Here is a 9,834-nt window from a genome sequence, read left to right as displayed (position 1 = left end):
TAACACCTATCCATCTCAAACTCTTCCAAAATATAGCAGAGGGAGGAACACTCCCAAACTCATTCTACAAGGCCACTAGCACCCTGATACCAAAACCAGTCAAAGATGTCACAAAGAAAGAAAACTACAGGCCAATATCACTTATGAAGATAGATGCAAAAATCCTCAACAAAATACTAGGAAACAGAATCCAACAGCACATTAAAAGGATCATACACCATGATCAAGTGGGGTTTAACCCAGGAATGCAAGGACTCTTCAATATATGCAAATCAATCAATGTGATACACCATATTAACAAATTGAAGGATAAAAACCATATGATATTCTCAAGAGATGCAAAATTCAACACCCATTTATGATAAAAACTCTCCAGTAAGTAGGCATAGAGGAAACTTACTTCAACATAATAAAGGCCATATATGACAAACCCACAGCCAACATCATTCTCAGTGGTGAAAACCTGAAACCATTTCCACCAAGATCAGGAACAAGACAAGGTTGCCCACTCTCACCACTATTATTCAACATAGTTTTAGAAGCTTTAGCCACAGCAATCAGAGAAGAAAAAGAAATAAAAGGAATACAAATTGGAAGCGAAGAAGTAAAACTGTCACTGTTTTCAGATGACATGATAGTATTCATAAAGAATCCTAAAGATGCTACCAGAAAACTAGAGCTAATCAATGAATTTGGTAAAGTAGCAGGATACAAAATTAATGCACAGAAATCTCTTGCATTTTGAGAAAGAAAAACGGAGCTGGAGGAATCAGGCTTCCTGTCTTCAGACTACACTACAAAGCTACAGTAATCAAGACAGTATGGTACTGGCACAAAAACAGAAATATAGATCCATGGAACAGGATAGAAAGCCCAGAGAGAAACCCACGCACATATGGTCACCTTATCTTTGATAAGGGAGGCAAGAATATACAATGGAGAAAAGACAGCCTCTTCAATAAGTGGTGCTGGGAAAACTGGAGAGCTACATGTAAAAGAATGAAATTAGAACATTCCATAACACCATACACAACAATAAACTCCAAATGGTTTAAAGACCTACATGTAAGGCCAGACACTATCAAACTCTTAGAGGAAAGCATAGGCAGAACACTCTATGACATAAATCACAGCAAGATCCTTTTTGACCCACCTCCTCAAGAAATGGAAATAAAAACAAAAATAAACAAATGGAACCTAATGAAACTTAAAAGCTTTTGCACAGCAAATGAAACTATAAACAAGACAAAAAGACAACCCTCAGAATGGGAGAAAATATATGCAAACAAAGCAACTGACAAAGGATTAATCTCTAATATATACAAGCATCTCATGTAGCTCAATATCAAAAAAACAAGCAACCCAATCCAAAATTCAACATCACTAATCATTAGAGAAATGCAAATCAAAACTACAATGAGGTATCATCTCACACCAGTCAGAATGGCCATCATCAAAAAATCTCCAAACAATAAATGCTGGAGAGGGTGTGGAGAAAAGGTAACCTTCCTACACTCTTGGTAGGAAAGTAAATTGATACTGCCACTATGGAGAGCAGTATGGAGCTTCCTTAAAAAACTAAAAATAGAACCACCATATGACCCAGCAATCCCACTCCTAGTCATACACCCTAAGAAAATCATAATTCAAAAAGAATCATGTACCACAATGTTCATTGTAGCACTGTTTACAATAACCAGAACATGAAAGCAACCCAAGTGTTCATTGACAGATGAATGGATGAAGATGTGGCACATATATATAATGGAATATTACTCAGCCATTAAAAGAAATGAAATTGTGTTATATGTAGTGAGGTGGATGGACCTATAATCTGTCATACAGAGTGAAGTAAGTCAGAAAGAGAAAAACAAATACCATATGCTAACACATATATATGGAATCTAAAAAAAAAATGGTTCTGACGAACCTAGGGGCAAGACAGGAATAAAGACGTAGATATAGAGAATGGATTAAGGACACAGGGAGGGGGAAGGGTAAGCTGGGACGAAGTGAGAGAGTGGCATTGACATACATGTACTACCAAATGTAACACAGATAGCTAATGGGAAGCAGCCGCATAGCACAGGGAGATCAGCTTGGTGCTTTGTGACCACCTAGGGGCGTGGGATAGGGAGGTTGGGAGGGAGACACAAGAGGGAGTGAATATGGGTATATAAGTATACTTATAGTTGTTTCACTTTGTTATACAGCAGAAACAAACACAGCAATGAAAAGCAATTATACTCCAATAAAGTTGTTTAAAAAAAGTTATTTCTACCTATATATATATATATATATATATATATATTTAAATAAGATTAAGAAGAAAAGAAAACAATTTAACTTACAATGATATCCAAAGTAATTAAATTCCTAGGAATAAATTTAACCAAGTGGTTGAAAGATTTGTTCACTGAAAACTACAAGGTATTTCTGAAAGAAATTAAGAAGACCCAATATTTTCCTTTTGGAAAGATATCCTATATTCATAGATTGGAAGATTTAATATTATGTTGACAGTACACACCAAAGAGCTCTATAGATTCAATGCAATCTTTATGAAAATTTCAATGACATCTCTTGCAGAAATGGAAAAACATCCTCAAAATAAATGGAATTGCAAGGGGCTTCAAATTATCCAAAACAATATTAAAATATAAAAACTGTAGTAGAACTCACATTTACCAATTTTAAAACTTACTACAAAGCTATAGTAGTTATCTTAGAGCAGTGAGCTACTGGCATAAAGAGAAACATACAGACTAATATAATAGAATTGAAAATTCAGAAATTAACCCAATCTTACTTCATATACAAAAATTAACACAAAGTAGATCAGTGACCTAAATATGAGGTAAAACTATAAAACTTTCAAAAGAAAACATAGAGGTAACTCTTCGTGACTTCAGATTTGGCAATGGATTCTTAGATTTGATGAGCTACAGGCATGAGCTACAAAAGAAAAACTAGATAAATTGGACTTCATTCAAATTGGAAACATTCATGCATCAATGAACATTATCAAGAATTTGAAGAGACTACCTAAATAATTCATAAAATCATGCAAATCATATCTGATAACAATTTAATATCCTCAATTCATAAAGAACACTTACAACCCAACAACAAAAAGACAAAGAACCCAATTAACAATGGAAAAGGTCTTAAATAGACATTTCCTCCAAAAAATACAATATATATTTGTCATATAAATATTATATATTTGCATACATACTCAAAAAATGGTCAATCTGTACATGAAAGATATTCAACATCATTCGTCATTAAAGAAATGCAAATCAAAAACACAATGAGATATCACCTCACACTCACTATGATGGCTTTAATTTAAAAAATAGAAAATAAGTATTGGTGAGGATGTGGAGACCTCAGAACCCCTATACATTTAATTAGTATTGCTTGTGGGAATATGAAACATACAGACACCGTGAAAGACAGTTAGTTTAGTGGTTCTTGAAAGAGTTAAACATGGAATCACCATATGACCCAACAATTCCACTTCTAGATATATATCCAAGAGAAATGCAAGCATATGTCCACCTAAAATTTGTAGACAAATGTTTATAGCAGCATTATCTATAATAATAAAATGTCAAAACAACCTGTATGTCCAACAATGGATAAATGGATAAATAAATTTTGGTATATACATTCAATAGACTGTTATTCAGCAATAAAAAACACAATACTGATACATACTACAGCTTGGATGAACCTTGAAAGTATTATGCTAAGTGAAAGAAAGGACAAAAAAGCTCACATATTATATGATTTATTTTATATGGTATATCTAGAAAAGGTAAATCCATAAAAACAGAAAGCAGATTATAGATTACCAGAGGGGAAAATAAGTAATTACATATACATATGTAATTATATATATGTAACTATGAAGATAATCTGTACATCTTTTCCATACACACACACACACACACACACACACACACACACACACACACACACACAAAGCCTTTAGAAATGCCTTCTGCCCTCAGTGCCCTAGTTTAAGCACTACTAGCTCTTGTTTTCAATACAATAATCTTTCATTATTCTTCATGAATCCAGTTTTGTTCCCCTGAAGTTTATATTCCTCAACTTCTGGCAGAGTGACCAAGTGTCTACAGTCCTTTAATATCCCTTTATTGCACAGAGGATAGTTTAAGTTGGTTAAAAGGACATGCCTTTCAATATCAGAAATTGAGCCTATCCTAAGAGTTCTTATTACCATTTTCCCCTTTATAATTTATTGTTCTTCAGTACCAAATAATAGATAGTATCCAGAAGATATATCATATTATTTGAGGCCTCTGACTTTGGTGACAATGATTCTAGAATTTTCTTTCTATCCTTTGTTAACATGAATCACCTCTACTTCCCTTCTAAGAATCAGCTCATTCCCCACCTTCTTCCTCCCCCAAATATTTAGATACCCCTTTTTTATTACTATAGTCCCATGGTTAGCTGTACTCTTGCATTTTATACATTCTGTTGAAATTACATTTTCAAATGTATGTTTCCCCTAAGCAATAAAATCTTAAATTGTAGGGTCTGTTTTTAATCATTGTATGCATGTAGCACTTAGACTCTCAGATTAATTTGTTGAAACACCTCGTTCATTATCCTGGGTTTACATTTTTTTTCTTAGTTTTACATCTTGTATATTTTTACACCTTGTATATGGCTTTATTGACCTTCAGTTTTTAAGTTTCTATTGACTAAACTTTTTTTTAATCTCAATGACCAGGCGTATTCATATTGTTTGAAGTTCAGAAATTATATTAGAATCACATACTCATAATTACCCAGTGTTACAGACCTGCCTAATCTTTACAAAAGAGTCTGGGGAACATTCCTCTTTGATGAAGTACAAGATTATATCTCTTATTAGCTAACATTGCCAGGATTTTGAAGGCAGAAGTTCTTGACTCTTATTACGATATCTCTCAAGCCTTCTGAGAAATGAACTGAAACCTGGGAAACCTGGGGAAATCTCTGCTTCAGAGTCCCTCAGAGTTAGTCTTAGCCTCCAAATCCTTCACAGGGTACCACTTTGCCTCAGTTACAGTGACTCTCTCAGTTCTGAAGACAGTAGATGCATGGTTAAAAAGCTGCTATAAAGTAGTAGATTTCTGTCTATATGGGTATTTTTTTTACTAGTTTTAAAAACCAGTATGATTTCTAAGTTATGAAATAATACTAATTAATTTCACAAATACAAATGAATTCTAATATATGAATATATCTTTTATAAAATCAACATTATCAGAAAAAGCTATTATTATTGCCAATAATACACAAAATAAGAGAAGATAGTTTATCTTTTCTCCAAGCAAGGAATGTGTATGAATTTTTATAAGAACCTATAATTACTCAGGATGGAATAAAAATAGTGGCATGCTCTTGAAAATGTCAACACTCTTAACACTTAAATCTGTAAATTCTACAGAACTGCTAGTGCCTCAGCTCTGACATTAAAAAAAATCAGTTTTTGAGAAGTTAGAAAATCTGCTTTTTATACCGGTTATAATTACATATTTACCTGTTAAGATTGTCAGATTCCCTGAGGAACAGTTCCAGTATTGCAGGTTATAGACAGGGTGAAGATGGTGTTAGAGAATTAAAAAACAAATTGAAGGTGTTCTCTAAGCCTTCAAATGTTCCTGACAAAAAGTAATACATTACGCTGAATATTTGTGAGTCTGGAACCACCGGTTTTGGTATCATGTCAGAATTCATTTTTTACCCCTGAATGTATAATGAGGTTTTTCCAAGTGCAACATATATTCAGACACAGGTAACTATAAGACATAGCTAAAGTAAGCCAACTAAAGGTCGATAGAAATTCTAGAATTTCAGATTTTATTATCTTTCAAAAATAAGATATTCTAGGAAACATGTTCTGGAATACTTTAAACTGTATATTGTTATGACATAAAGAGCTGGTTGTAGCAGCACTGTATCATAGGAAAGATTTTTGTTTGTTTGTTTTGGTTTTTGTTTCTTTTTTTCACTTACCTTCTTTATACCACGCATTTTTACACTATTTTTCCATTTGGCACTCTCTCTCCTCCCTTCCATGGCACATACCCAAAACAGGTGTTTTAATTTCAAAATATGACATTCTCACTGTGCATCTTATAAACCCTTTCCTCTTTATAGGTACAAAACTATCCTTAGAGAGGCATCGATAATGGAACAGATATTCTAACTTTTTTGCTTAAATTCCATACTCCATGTATCTCATAATATTGTTTTTGATTTCACAAGCTTACTTCCTCAAAGTTAGCATATCAACCTTTCAAAGTGACAAAATATTAAATTTCATAGGACAATCTATTCTAACTTAGAAAGCCAGAAAAATGTAGTCATTCCACCCTTGTACTCAGAAACAGGTAATTAGAATGTTTACAAGAATCTTTGATTTTTCCTAATATTAAGCTGTGGGTAGGGTACCTTAGCAGAATCAGCAAGGTTTCTGGGTTTGTCCTTAGGTATCCATTTCCAAAATTTGGCTTTATTAGTACAATTTAGGGTAATCTTGTTGTCAAACTATCATATATGTATATATATATATATATATACATATATATATATATATATATATATAAAATGAGCAATCAGATTACAAATTCTATTTTAAATTGAGGCATAAGTAACTACCAAGTTGACTACAAATTTTGTGCAAATTTTTTTGGTAATTTTTTTCTTTTTTGTAATGCGTATTTTAAATATACAGAAAAGCAAAGAGCACCTACATCCCTTTCAATAAGATTTAGCAACTGTTTATATTTTGCTACATTTGATCCATCTAGTTATGCTTTCACTGAAGTATTTTAACTAAGTTATAATTATAAAACATATCATATCAGACATAAATAATTCAGTTGGCATCTGTACAAAATAAAATAATTTTCCTAACTACCAGTGTGTCATCATATCTAACAAAATGAATAATCCCCTAATGATCTAAAACCTGGTTCTAGTCACATTTATTTACCTAGTTCACCAAATATCTTTTATGTTGCTTTCATTTAATCAGTATTCATCAAGAGCTATGCATTCCATTGGTTTGTATATCTTTTTTTTTTTTTTTTTTTTTTTTTGGCCATACCTCACAGCTTACAGGATCTTAGTTCCCTGACCAGGACTGAACCCAGGGCCACGGCAGTGAAAGTGCCGAACCCTAATCACTGGACCGCTAGGGAACTCCCATTGATTGGTATATCTTTTAATTCACTTCAATCTAAAAAACAACACCCAGAAAAACAATCACTCATGGACACACATGCCATTTATTTCCTCAATGGTACTGACTTGTAGAAGAGCTCCTAGAATGTCCTACCTTCTGAATTTGTTTGAATGTTTTTACATTAATTGTTCATTCATCATCTGAATCACTGTGACCAGGAAGTTGGATCTAAGAGATAGAATAGATTCAGGTTAAATATTTTTTACAAACACATTACAGCAGTGGTGCTATGAACTTCATATTGGAAGATGTCAGGTGGTATGTAATATCTGGTAGAGTGATAGTAAGACTGATCACTTTTCTACTTTAGACATATATATGTATAGGTATATATATGTGTATATATATATATAATAGATACTTTATATTTCATATCTCAAATTCAAAATTACTATAATGAAGTTTGTACATGATTTTTTCTTTCTTTTTTACACTAAAAATACTGATTATCCACATGATTTATCGGCTTTATATTAAATATAAATTCTAAATTCTTTTAAAAATATCTTTATAAGCAAAGACAACTGACTCTTTCAGAGTCCATCATGATAATCCTCATAGAATTTATTAGCTCTAGTATGTTAATTTTTTATTAAGCGTCTTTAGCACAAAAGCTATAACAGCCGGATTACTGAGAAAGCCAGATTTTATGTGTTAGTGCTTTTTAAGTCTTCTTTCTAAAACTGGACAACGTGGTTTGCATTAATTCCCTCACCACATTTTTTCTACTCAATTTGAAATGTGAATCATTAGGAAAAAAGATTTTCCTACATCATCGTAAATTCCCTGGAGTTCAGTCTTGGGTGAGACTATAATAAATACACTCAGTGTGAATTGTGATAGGAAAGGCAGTTGGTAACCTTTGCCTTTTTTGAATGTCAGAACAGGCTTTAAATAAAAATCACACTGGTTCTACTTACAGGGATCTCATCCCCTGTTTCTTCTCACCAACACCATCGAAAAAATGGAATACAATTTTGAACAGATAAGCCCATAGATGTACAGAAAGTTGTGAAATAATTTTTTTTCTCATAAAAGAAGGAGAAAAAGCTTAATGAGAAAATGAACTCTACTAATCTTTTTTTTTGTTTGTTTGTTTTTTGTTTTTTTTTTTTCCGGTACGTGGGCCTCGCACTGCTGTGGCCTCTCCCGTTGCGGAGCACAGGCTCCGGATGCGCAGGCCCAGCGGCCATGGCTCATGGGCCCAGCCGCTCTGCGGCATGTGGGATCTTCCCGGACCGGGGCACGAACCCGTGTCCCCTGCATCGGCAGGCGGACTCTCAACCACTGCGCCACCAGGGAAGCCCGAACTCTACTAATCTTATCTTGAACGTTGGTATCTGACAGCTTTTCCTCTTTCCTGTTACTTTGGGTAGATTTATTAAGTTCTTTCATGTTCTCATGTTCCTTCTTTGTAAAATGGGCAGTTTACACATATATAATCATATGACTGTTGTAAGGATTTAATGGGGTGAGTTAAGCCAAATATTTTAGCACAATGACTAAAACAATCATTGTGACAAACGTGTGCTTAGTACAGGTACATTGAGAAGTTAGGAGGAGAGGAAGATGATAGAGATGGAACTGACAGTCTTTTCATTTGAAGAGGCTTAACTATCCTAGGATTTTCAACAATCAAAAAACAAATTATGGAAGCCATGGATTGGAAAGCGTGAGGGAAGTGTTCACTAGAGGACACATTCAACATGATCCCCACAACACCTATGCTAAAACCCAGGCTAAAAATTCAAACTGCAGGGTATTTAGTGACATGGAAAAGTGGAAATGTTTAACCTAACATATTAGTCTCTGAGCTAATGTTTGCTTTCCACTGTTTCCTACTATTGTAAATTTTTAATATAATTCTGTTCCAGTTTTAGTGCACAGTGGAATAAATACATCTTACCTCAGTGAAAGAAAGTTATCAAATGCACAGAGAAGACAAAGTAAAATAACTTGAGCAATCTAATCCTAAGATAAATATAAGAATCAGTACAGGGACTACATTCAGTGAAATTTAATTATTACATGTAATTAATTTCTTACTTAGACTACATTTTTCCTGCATTACATTAAATGGTGATGAGAAATAACATCTCATATATAAGGCAATTTAGGAAAGAAACTAAACTTCTATTTCTTTTTTTTTTCAGGTGGATACTTTTTTAAAAATTTTATTTTATTATTTTTTATACAGCAGGTTCTTATTAGTTATCTATTTTATACATATTAGTTTATATATGTCAATCCCAATCTCCCAATTTATCCCACCACCACCCACCACCCCCACTTTCCTCCCTTGTTGTCCATATGTTTGTTCTCTACATCTGTGTCTCTATTTCTGCCTTGCAAACTGGTTCATCTGTACCATTTTTCTGGATTCCACATATATGAATTAAAATATGATATTTGTTTTTCTATTTCTGACTTACTTCACTCTGTATGACAGTCTCTGTGTCCATCCACATCTCTACAAATGACCAAATTTCATTCCTTTTTATGGCTGAGTAATATTCCATTGTATATATGTACCACATCTTCTTTATTCATTCGTCTGTCAA

At 33.4% G+C, this 9,834-nt stretch overlaps 1 pseudogene; it reads left to right on the top strand.

The window, feature by feature from the left end:
* LOC102988253 (3-ketoacyl-CoA thiolase, mitochondrial-like) overlaps nucleotides 1-9,834 on the top strand; it is a 181,691-nt pseudogene that overhangs the window by 102,508 nt on the left and 69,349 nt on the right.

This window comes from Physeter macrocephalus, chromosome 2, assembly GCF_002837175.3.
Source record: "Physeter macrocephalus isolate SW-GA chromosome 2, ASM283717v5, whole genome shotgun sequence".
In the NCBI taxonomy this organism is placed as follows: Eukaryota; Metazoa; Chordata; class Mammalia; order Artiodactyla; family Physeteridae; genus Physeter; species Physeter macrocephalus.
This window is presented reverse-complemented; position numbering and strand designations above follow the sequence as displayed.